Here is a 21,799-nt window from a genome sequence, read left to right as displayed (position 1 = left end):
TGATAATCTCTATGTCCATCCATGTTGCTGCAAATGGCATTATTTCATCCTTTTTTATGACTGAGTAATATTCCATTGTGTATATTTATACCACATCTTCTTTGTCCATTCATCTGTTGATGGACATTTAGGTTGCTTCTGTGTCTTGGCTATTGTAAATAGTGCCGCAATGAACATGGAGGTGCATATATCTTTTCAAAGTATGGTTTTCTTCAAATACATGCCCAGGAGTGGGATTGCTGGATCATGTGGTAGCTCTATTTTTAGTTTTTTAAGGAACCTCCATACTGTTCTCTATAGTGACTGTACCAATTTACATTCCCACCAACAGTGTAGGAGGGTTTCCCTTTCTCCACACTCTCTCCAGCATTTATTGTTTGTAGACTTTTTGGTGATGGCCATTCTGACTGGTGTGAGGTGATACCTCATTGTAGTTTTTTTTTTTTTTTAATTTTAGAATTTTATTTTTTTATACAGCAGGTTCTTATTAGTCATCCATTTTATACATATTAGTGTATACATGTCAATCCCAATCTCCCAGTTCATCACACCACCCCCACCCCCACCCCGCCACTTTCCACCCTTGGTGTCAATACGTTTGTTCTCTACAACTGTGTCTCTATTTCTGCCCTGCAAACTGGTTCATCTGCACCATTTTTCTAGGTTCCACATATATGCATTAACATATGATTTTTGTTTTTCTCTTTCTGACTTACTCCACTCTGTATGACAGTCTCTAGATTCATCCATGTCTCTACAAATGACCCAGTTTTGTTCCTTTTAATGGCTGAGTAATATTCCATTGTATATATGTACCACAACTTCCTTATCCATTCGTCTGTTGATAGGCATTTAGGTTGCTTCCATGACCTGGCTATTGTAAATAGTGCTGCAATAAACATTGGGGTGCATGTGTCTTTTTGAATTATGGTTTTCTCAGGGTATATGCCCAGTAGTGGGATTGCTGGGTCATATGGTAGTTCTATTTTTAATTTTTTAAGGAACCTCCATACTGTTCTCCATAGTGGCTGTATCCATTTACATTCCCACCAACAGTGCAAGAGGGTTGGTTCCCTTTTCTCCACACCCTCTCCAGCATTTGTTGTTTGTAGATTTTCTGATGATGCCCATTCTAACTGGTGTGAGGTGATACCTCATTATAGTTTTGATTGGCATTTCTCTAATAATTAGTAATTTTGAGCAGCTTTTCATATGCCTCTTGGCCATCTGTAATGTCTTCTTTGGAGAAATGTCTATTTAGGTCTTCTGCCCATTTTTGATTGGTTGTTTGTTTTTTTTGATATTGAGCTGCATGAACTGTTTATATATTTTGGAGATTAACCCCTTGTTGGTTGCATCATTTGCAAATATTTTCTGCCGTTGTGTAGGTTGTCTTTTTGTTTTGTTTTCCTTTGCTGTGCAAAAGCTTTTAAGTTTCATTAGGTCCCATTTGTTTATTTTTGGTTTTGTTTCCATTACTGTAGGAGACAGATCCAAAAAGTTATTGCTGCAATTTATGTTGAAGAATGTCCTATTGGACATTTTCTGTGTGTCATCATCGTACCAAACTTATTACCTTGTTTTCTTAAGGTTATGCTATTTTTTTAATTGAAGTGTAGTTGATGTACAATATTATATGTTATAGGTGTACAATATACTGATTGACCATTCTTAAAGATTATACTCCATTTAGAGCTATTATAAAATATTGGCTCTGTTCCCTGTGCTGTACAATATATCCTTTTTGCTTCTCTATTTTATACACAGTAGTTTGTACCTCTTAATCCCCTACCCCTGTATTGTCCCTCCCTACTGGTAATCACTAGTTTGTTCTCTATATCTGTGAGTCTGCATCTTTTCTTGTTATATTCACTATTTTGTTGTATTTTTTAGATTCCACCTGTAAGTTGGAGTCTCACAAGAACCATTTGAGATCATTCTTTTATTATCTCCATTTTACAGAGGAGGAGACTGAGGCTTAGAAGGCTTAGGTGGTTTGCCCACAGAATCATGCATGCAGCAGACAGGAGTCAAATCCATGTCTGGTTTCCGTGCCCTGGCTCTTAACTTGATGCTCTTTAAAATTGAGATACATTTCACATGTCATAAAATTCACCCTTTTAAAGTACACAGTTTCGGGACTTCCCTGGTGGTCCAGTGGTAAAGAATCTACCTTCGGGCTTCCCTGGTGGCGCAGTGGTTGAGAGTCCGCCTGCCGACGCAGGGGACTCGGGTTCGTGCCCTGGTCCGGGAAGATCCCACATGCCGCGGAGTGGTTGGGCCCGTGAGCCATGGCCTCTGAGCCTGTGCGTCCGGAGCCTGTGCTCCGCAACGGAAGAGGCCACAACAGTGAGAGGCCCGCGTACCGCAAAAAAAGAAAAAAAAAAAGAATCTGCCTTCCAATGCAGGGGACGCGGGTTCAATCCCTGGTTGGGGAACTAAGATCCCACATGCTGCGGGGCAACTAAGCCTGCACGCCGTAACTACTGAGCCTGCGCGCCTCAACTAGAGAGCCCTCGTGCCTCAAACTGCAGAGCCCACGCTCCCTGGAGGCCGTGCACCACAACTAGAGAGAGAAAACCCGCACGCCACAACTAGAGAGAAGCCCGTGCGCCGCGACGAAGAGCCCACGTGCCGCAACTAAGACCCAACGCAGCCAACAATAAATAAAGTATACAATTTAGTGGGTTTTACTATATTCAGAAAGGTGTGCAACCATCATCACTATCTAACTTCAGAGCATTTTCATCACCTCAAAAAGAAACCCCAAACCCACTAGCAGTCATTCCCCATTCTTCTGTCTCCCCACTCCTCCTGCTAGCCAGCAGTCTACTTTCTGTCTCTATGGATTTTCCTCTTCTGGATGTTTTGTATAAATGCAGGCATACAGCATGTGACCTTTTATGTCTGGCTTCTGTTTACTTAGCTTAATGTTTTCAAGGCCATCCATGTTATAGCGAGTATCAGCCGTTCATTCCTTTTTATGCCTGAATAATATTTCATTGTTCGGATATAGCACATTTTGTTTGTCCATTCACCAGTTATGGACATTTGAATTGTTTCTACTTTTTGGTGATGAATAGTGCTGCTCGGACAGCACCTGTATGACTTAACTGGGCTTTTACTTGTTGAAAACTCTTGTCTTTTTCTCAAAATATGAAATAAGATACGGTAGTTGCTGAGGAAGTGTTTAGAAGGCTATCACAATATGGAGAGGCAGGCTCTCTGAGGGGACTTGTCCCTCGGAGATTCATTATTATTATTTTGATGACATTGTTCAGTGGCAAGCCGTGTTGTTGTAAAGGCATGAAACACTGAGTCTCAGCGTGTGGCTGGAGAGCCCGTGGTTTACATAGTAATAATCGTACGTTTCCATTTCTGTTGTCATCACTGCAATGCATTCAAGTGCTTTTTAAGTCTAATTTGATAAAAAAACAAGTCATGGACTAAAGGAGATGCTGTTCTCAGTGTCCTCTTTTTTCCGTCAGTTGGGTATTTACTGCGGATGGGTAGTTTACTTCTCTGTGGACGGGGCCAGGCTGCTGTTGACCTAGAGAGGAGGGCTGTGCTGTCTGGGGTCAGCCTCCTCCCTTGGTAATTTTTCAGTTAATGTTATTCAGGCAGTGGTTGTTCTTTTGTTCTAACATATTTATTAAAAATAACAGAAACACATTAGAGTTAAAGGTTTATTCTCTTTACATGACTTGTTGAAGGCATGGACTGCTTCTCAGTGGTAAGTGATAGAAACCCAGCACCCAGCACTCTTGCCTCTGGGACCCTCACATAGACGCAGAGGATACATTTGAATCGTGAGCAATATACACAGAAACATTCGGTACAGTTGAACACACACATGCACACCTAGGACCCAACAATTCCACTCCAGGTAAATGAATGTATATGGAGAGTCCCCCAAAGACATACATATAAGAATGTTTATAGCAGCACTGTTTTCAAGACACAAGATACAGAACTACCCAAAAGCCCATCAATAGAAGAATGCACTGTGGAATATTCATTCACACAATGAAACACTATACTGCAGTGAGAATGAAGGGAGTATAATAACTCTAAGCAACAATGTGGAGGAAGCTCACAAATAAAATGTGGAGTGAAAGAAGCCAGGCGGAAAGGAATACATCCTCTTTGCTTCTGTGAACACAATATAAAGTTCAAAAATAGGCAAAACTAATCTGTGATGTTAAAAATCAGGACAGTGTTTACTCTTGGGGTGGGAGCGTGGGTGCTGGTTAGTGATGAGAAAGGGGCGTGAGGGGGGCTTCTGGGATACTGCCAATTTATTTCCTTGACTAAGGTACTAGTCACACAAGTCTGTTCTGTTTTTGGAAGTTCAACATGCTGTACACGTATGATTTGTACACTTTTTTGTAAATCATACATTTTAAAATATAAAATGTAATATATACATATATAATTACACTTTAATATATACATATACATAATTATTTTCAGGTTTTCCCCACCTCTAGTTTTCATTCTAAAAGAACACATTGTCGGACTTCCTGGTGGTGCAGTGGTTAAGAATCCGCCTGCCAGTGCAGGGGACACGGGTTCGAGCCCTGGTCCTGGAGGATCCCACATGCCGCGGAGCAACTAAGCCCGTGAGCCACAACTACTGAGTCCACACGCCACAACTACTGAAGCCCGTGTGCTCTAGGGCCTGTGCTCCACAACAAGAGAAGCCACCGCAGTGAGAAGCCCGCGCACCACAACGAAGAGCAGCCCCTGCTCGCCGCAACTAGAGTAAGCCCGGGCACAGCAACGAAGACCCAACGGAGCCAAAAACAAATAAATTTAAAAAAATAAAAAAATATTTTTTAAAAAGTTGTTAAACATGATACAGACTATCAGAAGGAATCCTTGCATTAATTCAACAAATTCTGATGAGCAGAGACTGGGCGGGCTGGATGGTGTCTAGCTTGGGCAGAACTGGGAGTTGAGAGGGCTGCAGCATCACCCCCTTCCCCATCAGTAACTGCATCCTCACAGGGGGCGCTCACTGTCTTTTCACATTGTCTCTCCTCCTTTGTTCCCCACTCCCACCTCCCCACCTTTCCTCTTCTTTTTTTCTCTATTGCCTTCCCCCCACCATGCTCCTTGTTTGGACATTGACTGGATGCAAATAATCATCGAAGAGGGGATCTGCCTGAAATTGGAGACCGCGCCGTACTGTCCTCACCTAGATTTTTGGGAGAACCCCCTGGAGAAGGGCTGTCAGGAAAGGAATGGTGACTCAGGAGAGGGTCTGTGGATTCTCCCCAGGGACTGGCTCCCAGGCCTCCGAGCGCAAGGAAGAGCTAAGCCTGAGAGCGAAAGCTCCACCACTGACCATGACGAGTCCAGACTCAGGCTTTGCTGAAGAGAGAGCACGACCCTGTGCTCTGAGAAACCATCAGAATGGGGAGGGCACAGGCTTCACCGGGGCCCTTCCGCAGAGGGGCTCACGCTGTGTAATTCCTCAGGTCACCCGTCTCCTGAAGACTGCTGAAGTTCAACTAATTAAATATAGTTTCATTGTGGAAATAATTTGACAATAATAATGAGAAAATCCTGCGACATAACTATTTTAAGATTGTTTGAAACTCTTGAGAATGAGCATGTCTGGGGCTAATTCTGGGCGTATAATAAGCAAGTCAAGGTCACTGTCATTCCCGCTGCCTTCACTGTAAGGACCTCTTCTTGTAAAGAGGCAGCAGAGTTTTAATTTCGAAAAATGCACCATAGCTGATGATGTTGACAGTGTTTATCATGTGATAGAATTATGGGAGGGAATTTTGTGGACCAAACTTGCTTATGGTTTATCTGTGACTAAAACTTAAAATATGAACAATCACCAATTTGAGAGAAAGTCTTAGCTGAGAAAAAACCAGAAATAACCGGGGCGAGGGAGAGGCTGGTGTGAAGGAAGATGAGTTCCGGCGGGGCCTTCCCGGGAAGCCTGTTTCTCCTCCTGGGTCCTCACCTCCCTGGGGGTTGGAGTCCACCAGGGGGACTGCATCTTCCTGAGCCGTGGACCGTGCACGCACATGTGTGACCGTTGGTATATATGGACACGAGGACAGGGACAGAACCGCAGAGCCTCCTGGCTGGCGGCTCTGCTTGAAGTCCTAATTCCCTTTCTCTGCAGGGAGGAACACTTCCTCCCAGCAAAGCTCTGTGCTGGAGCCAAACGCTGCATCATGCTGCGTGCTGAGCAAAGCCAAGGGACCAGAGCCTCCTTGGGGCAGCCCCTCTTTAAAGAGAGGTGAAGGTGTAAGAGGTGCAGGAAGGATTCAGAAATCTAATTAGAGAGTTTAGCCTCCCGTAGACGTGATACTATACATGCACACACGCACACCTACTGTTGCCTGCGTGCTTACTCTGTGCAAGCGCTGTGCTGAGCACTTGCTGTCCACTCCCACAGGGAGTTCTTGTAGCTGCCCTATGAAGTCAGTAGCTACCATTATTAGCCCCATTTTATAGTCGAGGACATTACGGCCCAAGGAAGTTGTGTAACCTGCCCAGGGTCATGGAGCACGCTCTGTGGTGGAGGGTTTTCATAGACACTCTTTTCCTCTTGATTCTCCCCAGTCCTGCCTCTGCCAGGAGGAACTGGAAGGGAATTGAGATGAGGGGTCCAGGCGTGTAGCTTCTGCAGGCAGTGGTGTATACGTAATACCGGCATTGCCGGACCACTGGTGTCTCCTCTTGTAGGTGATGGGCAGTGTTACCATCAAATCACATCTAACCTAGACGTGCTTGCTGAAAGCTGTAGCTTTTAAAAAGAGTTATTGTGCACCCCAATGTTCGTTGCAACACTGTTTATAATAGCCAAGACATGGAAGCAACCTAAAAGCAACGTGGAAGCGACAGATGAATGGATGAAGAAGATGTGGTACATATACAAGGGAATATTACCCAGCCACAAAAACGAATGAAATAATGCCGTTTGCAGCAACATGGATGGACCTGGAGATTATCATACTAAGTGAAATAAGTCAGACAAAGACAAATACCATATGATATCACTTATATGTGGAATCTTAAAAAAAAAATGACACAAGTGAACTTATTTACAAAACAGAAACATATTTACAGACTTAGAGAACGAATTTATTGGGGGGAGGAATAGATTGGGAGTTTGGGATTGACATGTACACACTGCTATATTTAAAATAGGTACAAGGACCTACTGTATAGCACAGGGAACTCTGCTCAATATTCTGTAATAACCTAAATGGGAAAAGAATTTGAAAAAGAATAGATACATGTGTATGTATAAATGAATCACTTTGCTGTACACCTGAAACTAACACAACATTGTTAATCAACCGTACTCCAATATAAAATAAAAATAATAAAAGAGTTATTGGACACTAGTATATAAAGTAGATAACCAACAAGGACCTACTGTATAGCACAGGGAACTATACTCAATATTTTGTAAAAACCTATAAGGGAAAAGAATCTGAAAAAGAGTGTGTGTGTGTGTGTGTGTGTGTGTGTATGTGTGTATAACCGAATCACTGCTGTACACCTGAAACTAACACTACATTGTAAATCAACTATACTTCAGTAAAAAAAGTAAATAAAAATAAAAGTTATTGGAGAAAGCCATGTGGTTTAGGAGAGATGGGGGTGAGAGAAGGGTGGCATGCATCATAGCATCTGGAGTTTCTAGTATCACAGACATTATGGTAAGAAATACTTCATTGGCAGCGCTACTGAATAAAATGGGACCCCTGTGATGAAAACCTGCTCCAGCAGAGGTAAAAACGACCATTTCTGGAGGATCAGGTAGCAGACATTGATAGGCAGAATCAATCAGTATGTGGCTGGGGGAGTTTGAGTGGTTTCACAAGTCATGGACATGAGAGAAGGCCTCTGTCCTCTGAGGAATATGGTGGAGGAAATACGCTGAAAAACAAATTATAGCGGCAAGTCACAGATGGTTTACTTCTGAGTAGAAGACACTCCTGTTAATCCCTGACTTCCCTTTGCCTTATTTGGATTGTGTTTGCAGGGTTACATTCGGACACACTTAATTCCTGGCCAGCAGAGCAACTTCATGTTTTGTCTTTTTTGTGTGCGGAATCGGAAACTGACAGCCCGACGTGGCTTCCTCTCAGTTCTGCGTGTTTCCTGTAGGGAGGCTGCCGAGTCTTCAGCCTGAGTCGGCTGCCAGCTGGAGAGACCCCAGTGAGGTGTTTGTCCATCGGAGGGGCCATTGCTCCTCCTGGCATCATACCATCTCCTTCCTGAAGGAATGGGTGAAGGATGTTTTATAGGAATAAGTTGTCAGCAAAACACTCTCAGCCCCTGGAAACTGTCCCTCAGACAGCGGTGAGGGACCCCTTGGTTACAACAGCATTTACAAGTGTTGAAGTGACATAATGGAGTCCTGGCTTTTGGCCAAGAAGGTGTTGGGATGTGTGAGTGACTTTAAAAAGGAAGCACAGGGCTTCCCTGGTGACGCAGTGGTGGAGAGTCCGCCTGCCGATGCAGGGGACACGGGTTCGTGCCCCGGTCCGGGAAGATCCCACATGCCGCGGAGCGGCTGGGCCCGTGCGCCATGGCCGCTGAGCCTGCGCGGCCGGAGCCTATGCTCTGCAACGGGAGAGGCCACAACAGTTAGAGGCCCGTGTAACGCAAAAAAAAAAAAAAAAAAAAAGGAAGCACAGCCTGTGATTGTAAGTGACCCAGACAGGTCACTGATAGAGTTATTGAGCATCCATTATGTATAAGGCGTTTGTACGCGTTTCCTGCGGCCACTGTAACAAATTACCACAAACTAAGTGGTTTAAAACAACAGAAATTTATTCTCCCATGTTCTGGAGGTCTGAAGTCTGAAATCAAGGTGTCAGCTGGGCTGTACTCCCTCTGGAGGCTGTAGAAAACAATCCTTTCTTGCCTCTTCCATCCTCAGGTGGCTCCAGGAGTTCCTTGGCATGTGGCCACATCCCTCGTGTCTCTGCCTCTGGGGTCACGTGGCCTCCTCTTCTTCTGTCTTAAAAACTCTCTCTGCTTTTTTTATAAAGATGCATGTGGTAATGCAATTATACTCCAATAAAGATGTTAAAAAATAAAATAAAAGAGCATCCCTGAAAGAAAAAAATAAAATAAATAAAAATAAAAGAGCATCCCTGAAAAAAAAAAAGAAAAAAAGATGTATGTGATTGCATTTAGGACCCACCCAGATAATCCAAGATAAGGTTCTCCTCTCAGGATCCTTAACATAATCACATCTTTCGTCATATAAATTAATACTCACAGGTTCTGGGGATTCCGACGTGGACATATACTTTTGGGGGCCACCATTCAGCTCACTACAGCATTCATTGATGTATTTGGACGCATGGAAAAATAAGAGTAGTTACTTGCTCTGTAGGAGTCTATAATCCACTGGACAGGCATAAGTGTATTTATTTATTCAGCAAGCATTTATTGTCCATATGCCCTATGCCAGGCTGTGTTGTTGCATCGGATTTACACAGCTGGAATGAGACACAACCCCTTACTGGGGGAGCTGAGTCTGAGAAGAAAGACATTGAAAATGAGGGTAACCCTAAAGAACCTCAGTCTCGTAGTCTAGTGTTTGTTTGGAGATAGTCAAAGCACAATCCAAAGACCAAAAGTAATTTTCAAAGGAATAGTAATCATTTACTTATCAAAACACTTAAAAGAAACCCAACTCATAAACTCCCAGAAACAATTTTCATATCCCCTTTTCTCTCTCTAATTCTCTCACATTCCATAGGGTTCAGAAGCCCATTGTTTACCATCAGCCCCTGGAAACACTTGTTCCATTTTCCATTCTGCACAGCGCTTCTTTCTCTCCCTCCCAGCTCTTTGTTATATAGATTAGCTTAGCTTCCCTTGACAAGTTAGCCTTCCTTCCCATCTTTCTTGCCTGTCCTGTAATTCTGCATCCTAAAGTCCAGAAACTTCTCTGGCTAGGGCAGTCCCCTTACAAGAGGAGGTGAATGGAGAAGGCTTTTAATCAGAAGGTAGGAAGAGAGGACAAGAACACTGACATTGCACACGTGCAGTCTGGTTTGGTTACTACTAAGAAGGATTTGAAAGAATACAGTTTGTTACGGCCTCATTCAACCTTTGCAGCAACTCAATGGGTAAAAACGGTTGTTCTTCCTGTTTTATACACAAGGACAGGAGCTTAGATTCATTAAGTACATTGCCCACAATAAGTGGCTGAGCTGGGATTTCATTTCAGGCTACCTGGGATTTTGGCCTTGGGTACCTGGAGGGTGGAACAGCATTGGAGAAGGACACCTTGAATCAGGTTGGAAGGTATAGAAGGAGTTTGGAAAAGATCTAAAGATCATTCTAAGCAAAAATGACGGGATGGGGCTTCCAAGTTATCCTGAGCACCCCTGTGGCCAAGCGAGGGTGCAGGATGGGTGGGCAGATGGGGTATCAGAAGAAGAGGCGGTGGGGATGAGCTGAGACCAGACCACGCATGGGTTTGTGTATTGCTGGACTTTGTGCTGGGGGAGTGTGAGTCATTGAGGGTTATAGGCAGAGGAAAAACACTACCACATTTGTGCTGTGCAAACAGCATTCTGATATCAGTGATCAACATACACTGAGGTAGGGGAGGGAATTGAGGCATGGAGACCAACATGGCAGAACGGCTTCTACATGCAAACTTCAGTCCTATAAACAGAGCCTCCAAGCCCCCTGGATGGTGCATTCACATGAAACGCTCTTTGTTAAGAAGCACAGAGGAAGAGAGGTCCACAGACAAAGGCAAAATAACGGGCACCAAAGGCCCAGGTGCCACCCCCCAGCAAACCACCGCCTGGCAGATAGGCACGGTGTTGATGGCCCCTCCTGCACTGTAGCTCGGCTGTCTGTGCTCCAGCTCTGCCGTCTTGAAACAAGCTGGAGGAGGAGGCTGTTTCTCATGACTCCCTTTCTTCTAACACTGGCATATCCGAAGCGGGGACTTACCTGTTATTGGCTCAGTGGTCTCTAAGAAGAGAGAGAATTTAACCACTGTTGGCTCAACGGCTGTCTTTCCTGAGAGTCAAGTTTAAGAAATCCCAGCAGCTCTCTATCTGGCCAGGTTGTGGTGACCTCTACAAAGTTATCTTTTATTGAAGATACATTTCAGGCCAATGTACACTCACCGTCTGAATCCTGAACATTAGTCTGGCCTTGGCTTCTACCGTTTCCTAGGCAAAAACTCATCTGCAGAGGCAGATTCTATGATGCAAGCTGAAACCTATGTCACCTCTCTCATCCCAACTCTAAGTTTAGAACAATTTCAGGAAACATATTCAGTGTCCAGTTGGAGACCACTGCAACAGTTCAGGTAAGGAATGCTGACAGCCTGAACGAAGGCAGTGGCAGTGCAGCTAGAGGAGAGAGAACAGATCAAGGAACATTTAAGCAGTAACCATACAACCATGCTTAATGTTTACTGAGCACTTTCTACGTGCTAGGCTTGTATAGCCTGTGTATTATATCATTCAATCTTTGCAACAATCCAGTGAGGTAGGAGTTGTTATTCTCTCTGTTTTACACATGAGGAAGCAGGCTTAGAGTCCTCAGGAAATTTGCGCATGTTAAGTGGCAGAGTTGGGATTTGAGCCTGGGCAATCTGACTTCAGAGCTTGCATTTTATTTTATTTAGTAATTTTTTAAAGATTTATTTATTATTTTTATTTATTTTATTTTTAGTTTTGGCTGCCTCGGGTCATAGTTGCGGCACACGGGGGATCTTCGTTGACGCATGTGGGCTCTCCGTTGTGGTGCGCGGGCTTCTCCCTAGTTGCGGCTTGTGGGTTTTTTCCTTCTAGTTGTGGCGCACAGGATCCAGAGTGCGTGGGCTCTGTAGTTTGTGGCATGTGGGCTCTAGTGGGCTCTAGTTGAGGCGTGTGAGCTCAGTAGTTGTGGCCGGCGGGCTTCCTTGCCCTGCGGCATGTGGGATCTTAGTTCTCTGACGAGGGATCGAACCCGCATTCCCTGCATTATAAGGCAGATTCTTTACCACTGGACCACCAGGGAAGTCCTCTCAGAGCTTGCATTTTTAAATCTCTATGTTTTACTGTCTCAGATCAGGAGGATTTGGTAAATTACTGAATGTGGAGGTGGGGAAAGGAGAATAAGAGGAAGGAGAGGAGTGTTCCAGATGAGGGAAATAGGCAGACAGATGAAAGATGGAGCCCCTCACCCAGATGGAAACACAGGGAAAGGAACGGGTTTAGAAAGAAGGATGGTGTTTTGGCTGTGAACACGTTGATAGGGGACATCCGAGTAAGATGTCTGTTAAATGGTTGGGTGTTTAAAAAATGGAGTTTTAGAGGGAGTGATTGAGGCTAAAGAAGATTTGGAGCAATTCGTATCTAGGCAGCAGAGGAGTGTGTGGGCAGCAGGTATGGAGGCTATGTATGTACTGAGATCTTCTAGGGAAGAAAATGAGCAGAGACAACAACCTGGGATAGAATCTCAGGGACCTGCAACATTTAAGGGACCCGTGAAAGAAGAGCCCTTGGATGAGAGAAAGAGATAGTCCAAGGGATGGTAGGAGCATGAGGACAGAGTGGGTCACGGAAACTAGAGGAGGAGGAAGTGTGATGAGGGAGGGATGGTAGCAGTGCCTCGTGCAACAGAGAAATCATGTATGGTAGGAACTGAAGGTTACCATTGTGTTTGGCAACTAGGTCAATGTAAAACCAGCTGGTTACAATGCAAAATGTTATAGCCACTTTGGAAGGCAGTAAAGCAGTTTCTTACAAAGCTACACATTGTCCTACACTGCGATTCAGCAAATGTATTCCTTGGTATTTACCCAAATGAGAGAAAACCTATGTACACACAAAAACCTGCACATGGGTGTGTTTTTTTTTTAAGGTATTTTTTACTTTTTAAAATAAATTTATTTATTTTTGTTTATTTATTTTTGGCTGCATTGGGTCTTTGTTGCTGCGCCTGGGCTTTCTCTAGTTGCGGCGAGCGGCGGCTACTCTTTATTGCGGTGCACGGGCTTCTCATTGCAGTGGCTTCTCTTGTTGCGGAGCTTGGGCTTTAGGCCTGCAGGCTTCAGTAGTTGTGGCTCGCGGGCTCTAGAGTGCACGCTCAGCAGTTGTGGCTCATGGGCTTAGTTGCTCCGCGGCATGTGGGATCTTCCAGGACCAGGGCTCTAACCCGTGTCCCCTGCATTGTCAGGCAGATTCTTAACCACTGCACCACCAGGGAAGCCCTGCATGTGGGTTTTTTTTAATTGAAATCTACTTGACATACAGTATTGTGTTACTTTTGTGAACTGCACAGTGATTCAACATTTACATACATTATGAAATGATCACCATGATAAGTCTAGAAACCATCTGTCCCCATACAAAGTTATTACAATATTATCGATGATATTCCTTATGCTGTATATTACATCCCTGTGGCTTATTTGCACACGGATGTTTATAGCAGCTTTATTCATAATTGCCAAAACTTGCAAGCAACCAACATGTCCTTTATTTATTTAATTGAATTTTATTTTATTTATTTTTTTATACAGCAGGTTCTCATAGGTTATCCATTTTATACATATTAGTATATATGTGTCCATCCCAATCTCCCAATTCATTACACCACCAGGCCCCCCGCCACTTTCCCCCCTTGGTGCCCTGCGTTTGTTCTCTACATCTGTGTCTCAGTTTCTGCCCTGCACACTGGTTCATCTGTACCATTTTTCTAGATTCCACATATATGCGTTAACATATGATATTTGTTTTTCTCTTTCTGACTTACTCCACTCAGTATGACAGTCTCTAGATTCATCCATGTGTCTACAAATGACCCAATTTCATTCCTTTTTATGGCTGAGTAATATTCCATTGTATATATGTACCACATCTTCTTTATCCATTCGTCTGTCGATGGACATTTAGGTTGCTTCCATGACCTGGCTATTGTAAACAGTGCTGCAATGAACATTGGGGTGCATGTATCTTTTTGAATTATGGTTTTCTCTGGGTATATGTCCAATAGTGGGATTGCTGGGTCATATGGTAATTCTGTTTTCAGTTTTTTAAGGAACCTCCATACTGTACTCCATGGTGGCTGTATCAATTTACACTCCCACCAACAGTGCAAGAGGGTTCCCTTTTCTCCACACCCTCTCCAGCATTTGTTGTTTGTAGATTTTCTGATGATGCCCATTCTAACTGGTGTGAGGTGATACCTCACTGTAGTTTTGATTAGCATTTCTCTAATAATTAGTGATGTTGAGCAGCTTTTCATGTGCTTCTTGGTCATCTGTATGTCTTCTTTGGAGAAATGTCTATTTAGGTCTTCTGCCCATTTTTGGATTGGGTTATTTGCTTTTTTTAATATTGAGCTTCATGAGCTGTTTATATATTTTGGAGATTAATCCTTTGTCCATTGATTCGTTTGCAAATATTTTCTCCCATTCTGAGGGTTGTCTTTTCGTCTTGTTTTTAGTTTCCTTTGCTTTGCAAAAGCTTTTAGGTTTCATTAGGTCCCATTTGTTTATTTTTGTTTTTATTTCCATTACTCTAAGAGGTGGATCAAAAAAGATCGTGCTGTGATTTACGTCAAAGAGTGTTCTTCCCTTGAGCTATTTGTAATGAGGTGGATAGACCTAGAGTCTGTCATACAGAGTGAAGTAAGTCAGAAAGAGAAAGGCAAATACCGTATGCTAACACATGTATATGGAATTTAAGAAAAAAAAATGTCCAGAAGAACCTAGGGGTAAGACAGGAATAAAGACACAAACCTACTAGAGAATGGACTTGAGGATATGGGGGAGGGGGAAGGATAAGCTGTGACAAAGTGAGAGAGTGGCATGGACATATATACACTACCAAACGTAAAATAGATAGCTAGTGGGACGCAGCTGCATAGCACAGGGAGATCAGCTCGGTGTTTTGTGACCACCTAGAGGGTTGGGATAGGGAGGGTGGGAGGGAGGGAGACACAAGAGGGAAGAGATATGGGAACATATGTATATGTATAACTGATTCACTTTGTTATAAAGCAGAAACTAACACACCATTGTAAAGCAATTATACTCCAATAAAGATGTAAAAAAGAAAAGAAGAGTGTTCTTCCTATGTCTTCCTCTAAGAGTTTAATAGTGTCCAGTCTTACATTTAGGTCTCTAACCCATTTGGAGTTTATTTTTGTGTATGGTGTTAGGGAGTGTTCTAATTTCATTCTTTTGCATGTAGCTGTCCAGGTTTCCCAGCACCACTTATTGAAGAGACTGTCTTTTCTCCATTGTATATCCTTGCCTCCTTTGTCATAGATTAGTTGACCATAGGTGCGTGGGTTTATCTCTGGGCTTTCTATCCTGTTCCATTGATCTATATTTCTGTTTTTGTACCAGTACCATATTGTCTTGATTACTGTAGCTTTGTAGTATAGTCTGAAGTCGGGGAGCCTGATTCCTCCAGCTCTGTTTTTTTTTCCCTCAAGACCGCTTTGGCTATTCGGGATCATTTGTGTCTGCTTACAAATTTTAAGATTTTTTTGTTCTAGTTCTTTAAAAAATACCATTGGTAATTTGATAGGGATTGCATTGAATCTGTAGATTGCTTCGGGTAATATAGTCATTTTCACAATATTGATTCTTCCAATCCAAGAACGTAGTATATCTCTCCATCTGTTTGTATCATCTTTAATTCCTTTCATCAGTGTCTTACAGTTTTCAGCATACAGGTCGTTTGACTCCCTAGATAGGTTTATTCCTAGGTATTTTATTCTTTTTGTTACAATGGTAAATGGGAGTGTTCCCTTAATTTCTTTTTCAGATTTTTCATCATTAGTGTATAAGAATGCCAGAGATTTCTGTGCATTAATTTTGTATCCTGCAACTTTACCAAATTCATTGATTAGCTCTAGTAGTTTTCTGGTGGCATTTTTAGGATTCTCTATGTATAGTATCATGTCATCTGCAAACAGTGACAGTTTTACTTCTTCTTTTCCAATTTGGATTCCTTTTATTTCTTTTTCTTCTCTGATTGCCGTGGCTAGGACTTCCAAAACAATGTTGACTAAGAGTGGTGAGAGTGGGCAACCTTGTCTTGTTCCTGATCTTAGAGGAAATGCTTTCAGTTTTTCACCATTGAGAATGATGTTTGCTGTGGATTTGTCGTATATGGCCTTTGTTATGAGGTAGGTTCTGTCTATGCCCACTTTCTGGAGAGTTTTTTATCATAAATGGGTGTTGAATTTTGTCAAAAGCTTTTTCTGCATCTATTGAGATGATCATATGTTTTTTCTTCTTCAGTTTGTTAATGTGGTGTATCACATTGATTGATTTGCATATATTGGAGAACCTTGCATCCCTGGGATAAATCCCACTTGATCATGGTGTATGATCCTTTTAATGTGTTGTTGGATTCTGTTTGCTAGTATTTTGTTGAGGATTTTTGCATCTATATTCATGAGTGATATTGGTCTGTAATTTTCTTTTTTTGTAGTATCTTGGCTGGTTTTGGATTCAGGGTGATGGTGGCTTCATAGAATGAGTATGGGAGTGTTCCTTCCTCCGCAGTTTTTTAGAAGAGTTTGAGAATGATGTGTTAGCTCTTCTCTAAATGTCTGATAGAATTCACCTGTGAAACCATCTGGTCCTGGACTTTTGTTTGTTGGAAGATTTTTAATCACAGTTTCAATTTCATTACTTGTAATTGGCCTGTTCATATTTTCTATTTCTTCCTGGTTCAGTCTTGGAAGGTTATACCTTTCTAAGAATTTGTCCATTTCTTGCAGGTTGTCCATTTTATTGGCATAGAGTTGCTTGTAGTAGTCTCTTAGGATGCTTTGTATTTCTGCGGCGTCCATTGTAACTTCTTTTTCATTTCTAATTTTACTGATTTGAGTCCTCTCCCTCTTTTCCTTGATAAGTCTGGCTAATGGTTTATCGTTTTTGTTTATCTTCTCAAAGAACCAGCTTTTAGTTTTATTGATCTTTGCTATTGTTTTCTTTTTTTCTATTTCATTTACTTCTGCTCTGATCTTTATGATTTCTTTCCTTCTGCTAACTTTGGGTTTTGTTTGTTCTTCTTTCTCTAATTCCTTTAGTTGTAAGGTTAGATTGTTTATTTGAGATTTATCTTGTTTTTTGCAGTAGGCTTGTATTGCTATAAACTTCCCTCTTAGAACTGCTTTTGCTGCATCTCATAGGTTTTGGATCATCATGTTTTCATTGTCATTTGTCTCTAGGTATTTTTTTATTTCCTCTTTGATTTATTCAGTGATCTCTTGGTTATTTAGTAATGTATTGTTTAGCATCCATATGTTTATGTTTTTTATGTTTTTGTCCCTATAATTGATTTCTAATCTCCTAGCATTGTGGTCAAAAAAGATGCTTGATATGATTTCAGTTTTCTTAAATATACTGAGGCTTGATTTGTGACCCAAGATGTGATCTATCCTGGAGAATGTTCCATGCGCACTTGAGAAGAAAGTGTAATCTGCTGTTTTTGGATGGAATGTCCTATAAATATCAATTAAATCTATCTGGTCTGTTGTGTCATTTAAAGCTTGTGTTTTCTTATTAATTTTCTGTTTGGATGATCTGTCCATTGGTGTAAGTGTGGTGTTAAAGTCCCCCACTATTATTGTGTTACTGTTGATTTCCTCTTTTATAGCAGTTGCCTTATGTATTGAGGTGCTCCTATGTTGGGTGCATATATATTTATAATTGTTATATCTGCTTCTTGGATTGATCCCTTGATCATTGTGTAGTCTCCTTCCTTGTCTCTTGTAACATTCTTTATTTTAAAGTCTATTTTATCTGATGAGTATTGCTACTCCAGCTTTCTTTTGAGTTCCGTTTGCATGGAATATCTTTTTTCATCCCCTCACTTTCAGTCTGTATGTGTCCCTAGGTCTGAAGTGGGTCTCTTGTAGATAGCATATATGAGGGTCTTGTTTTTGTATCCATTCAGCGAGCCTGTGTCTCTTGGTTGGAGCATTTAATCCATTCACATTTAAGGTAATTATCGATATGTATGTTCCTATTACCATTTTCTTAATTGTTTGGGGTTTGTTTTTGTAGGTCTTTTCTTCTCTTGTGTTTCCCACTCAGAGAAGTTCCTTTAGCATTTGTTGTAGAAATGGTTTGGTGGTGCTGAATTCTCTTAGCTTTTGCTTGTGTATAAAGCTTTTGATTTCTCTGTTGAATCTGAATGAGATCCTTGCAGGGTAGAGTAATCTTGGTTGTAGGTTCTTCCCTTTCATCACTTTAAATATGTCATGCCACTCCCTTCAGGCTTGTAGAGTTTCTGCTGAGAAATCAGCTGTTAACCTTATGGGAGTTCCCTTGTACGTTATTTGTCATTTTTCCCTTGCTGCTTTCAATAATTTTTCTTTGTCTTTAATTTCTGCCATTTTCATTACTATGTGTCTCAGTGTGTTTCTCCTTGGTTTTATCCTGTATGGGACTCTCTGCACTTCCTGGACTTGGGTGGCTATTTCCTTTCCCACGTTAGGGAAGTTTTTGACTATAATCTCTTCAAATATTTTCTCGGGTCCTTTCTCTCTCTCTTCTCCTTCTGGGACCCCTATAATGTGAACGTTGTTGTATTTAATGTTGTCCCAGAGGTCTCTTAGTGTGTCTTCATTTCTTTTCATTCTTTTTCTTTATTCTCTTCTGTGGCAGTGAATTCCACCATTCTGTCTTCCAGGTCACTTATACGTTCTTCTGCCTCAGTTATTCTCCTATTGATTCCTTCTAGTGTATTTTTCATTTCAGTTATTGTAGTGTTCATTTCTTTGTTTGTCCTTTAATTCTTCTAGGTCTTTGTAAAACATATCTTGCATCTTCTCAATCTTTGACTCCATTCTTTTTCCGAGGTCCTGGATCATCTTCACTATCTTTATTCTGAATTCTTTTTCTCGAAGGTTGCCTATCTCGACTTCATTTAGTTGTTTTTCTGGGGTTTTATCTGGTCCTTCATCTGGTACATAGCCCTCTGCCTTTTCATCTTGTCTGTCTTTCTGTGAATGTGGTTTTTGTTCCACAGGCTGCAGGATTGTAGTTCTTCTTGCTTCTGTCTGCCCTCTGGTGGATGAGCCTATCTAAGAGGCTTGTGAAGGTTTCCTGATAGGAGGGACTGGTGGTGGGTAGAGCTGGTGGTTGCTTTGGTGGGCAGAGCTCAGTAAAAGTTTAATCCGCTTGTCTGCTGATGGGTGGGGTTGGGTTCCCTCCCTGTTGGTTGTTTGGCCTGAGGCAACCGAACACTGGAGCCTATCCGGGCTCTTTGGTGGGGCTAATGGCGGACTCTGGGAGGGCTCACACCAAGGAGTACTTCCCAGAGCTTCTGCTGCCAGTGTCCTTGTCCTCACGGTGAGACACAGCCATGCCCCGCCTCTGCAGGAGACCCTCCAAAACTAGCAGGTAGGTCTGGTTCAGTCTCCTATGCGGTCACTCTCCTTCCCCCTGGGTCCTGATGTGCACACTGCTTTGTGTGTGCTCTCCAAGAGTTGAGTCTCTGTTTCCCCCAGTCCTGTCAAAGTCCTGCAATCAAGTCCTGCTAGCCTTCAAAGTCTGATTTTCTAAGAATTCCTCCTCCCGTTGCCAGACCTCCTGGTTGGGAAGCCTGACATGGGGCTCAGAGCCTTCACTCCAGTGGGTGGACTTCTGTGGTATAAGTGTTCTCCTGTTTGTGAGTCACCCACCCAGCAGTTATGGGATTTGATATTATTGTGATTGCGCCCCTCCTACCATCTCATTGCAGCTTCTCCTTTGTCTTTGGATGTGGGGTATCATTTTTAGTGAGTTCCAGTGTCTTGCTGTCGATGATTGTTCAGCAGTTAGTTGTGATTACGGTGCTTTCGCAAGAGGGAGTGAGAGCAGGTCCTTCTACTCCACCATCTTGAACCAATCTCCAACATGTCTTTTAATAGGCGAATAGGTAAACCCTGATACATCCATACGATGGAATGTTATTCACCACTAAAAAAAATGAGCTGTCAAGCCATGAAAAGACACGGAGGCATCTTAAATTCATTTTACTAAGTGAAAAAAGCCAGTGTCGAAAAGCAGCATATTGTATGACTCCAACTGTATAACATTCTGGAAAAGGCAAAACTGTAGAGACAGTAAAACGATCAGTGGTTGTCGAGGGTTGGGGGGGAGGGAGGGATGAATGGGTGGAGCATTAGGCCAGTGAAGCTATTGCGTATGATACTATAGTGATAGATACATGCCATTATACATTTGTGCAGAGCCAAGGAACTGTACAACACAGAGTGAACCGTATGCAAACCATGGGCTCTAGTTAATGATAATGTATCTATATTGACTCATCAGTTATAGCAAATGTATCACACTAAAGCAAGATGTTAATAATAGGGGACACTATGTTTGTTGTGAGGGCGGGAGTATGGGTGAAGTGGTATAAGGAACCTCTTTATACTTTCTGCTCAGTTTTTCTGTAAACCTAAAACTGCTCTAAAAAATAAAGTCTAGGGCTTCCCTGGTGGCACAGTGGTTAAGAATCCGCCTGCCAGTGCAGGGGGCACGGGTTCAAGCCTGGGTCCAGGAAGATCCCACATGCCACGGAGAAACTAAGCCCATGCGCCGCAACTACCGAGCCTGCGCTCTAGAGCCCAAGGGCCACAACTACTGGAGCCCGCACATGTAGAGCCTGTGCTCCACAAGGAGAGAAGCCACCGCAATGAGAAGCCTGCACACTGCCACGAAGAGTAGCTCCTGCCCGCTGCAACTAGAGAAAGCCAGTGCACAACAACGAAGACCCAACGCAGCCAAAATTAAAAATTTTAAAATCAATAAATTTATTAAAATAATAAAGTCTATTAATTAAAATAAAAAGAGAGAAGAATAGAAGAAAGGAAGGAATAGAAGAAGTAAAGGAAGGAAGGAAGAGAAAGCTGTGTACATACAGTCTTGAAAGTGTAGCATGAACCCATAATTATGACTAATCCAATTCTGTATGTTTGAGTTCCAAGTAGTACACAAATCTGACTAGTCTCTCTTCTTACCAACATTTAGGATTCCCCATCACAAATGCAAGATACAGTCCCATGTCTTTGGCATGATGTGAAAATTTTTCCACAGACTGACTTTGCAACATCATCTCTGGTCTTTGCCCACGTATTGTAAGCTCCAGCTGCAAAAGTCTCTTTGTTCCTCTTTCCTACCCTTCCAGACCACTCTGCCTTTGCTCTTGCTGTTTCCTCTGCCTGTGTCCTCCCCGACTTCTCTATCTAACAAAATCCTCCAGTCCTCCAAGACCCAGCTCAAATGTGACCTTCTCTGTAAGAACATTCCTGACCTGCTTTCCACCCCAGCACACCAAGCAAGAAAGCTGTCTCACCCAATTTCCATAGTTCTTTGTGCCCATCTGTTCAATCAATGCTCAATACACCACAGAATTAACAACCACAGCATCAGCAACGGTTTAGTAGGAAAATTCGGGGCAGAAAGAAGCCGGATCAAAGTAGATTGAAGGAGTGGGTAGGAGGTGAGCTATGGATACATGGCAGGTGGGCTACTCTCTGGGGATTGGTTTTCTTGTCATTTGGTATTGCTCGTTTAGGTTTATCTTTAGCATTTGTGGTTTTACCCAACAGAAGTTAAGGATGGTGAGAGGAAAATTCCAGGGGTGACTGTGGTGCTGTCCAGTGCTTGGGTGCTGACGGACCTGTGTCACTTGAGATCAGTAATTCTGATCCCAGGAGCTGGGATCATCCTCAATTTTGGGGAGGAAGTGAAAGGGAAGAATGAAAACATCCCCCATTTGTTATCTCTTGAAGGTTCTGCAGCCATAGCCTGTTTGAACTT

The 21,799-nt window shown here is 42.5% G+C and overlaps 1 protein-coding gene across 1 annotated transcript in view; it reads left to right on the top strand.

The window, feature by feature from the left end:
* ANKRD6 (ankyrin repeat domain 6) overlaps window positions 1–21,799 on the top strand; it is a 257,505-nt gene that overhangs the window by 88,059 nt on the left and 147,647 nt on the right. The window lies entirely within an intron of this gene.

This window comes from Delphinus delphis, chromosome 14 (genome assembly GCF_949987515.2).
Source record: "Delphinus delphis chromosome 14, mDelDel1.2, whole genome shotgun sequence".
NCBI lineage: Eukaryota > Metazoa > Chordata > Mammalia > Artiodactyla > Delphinidae > Delphinus > Delphinus delphis.
This window is presented reverse-complemented; position numbering and strand designations above follow the sequence as displayed.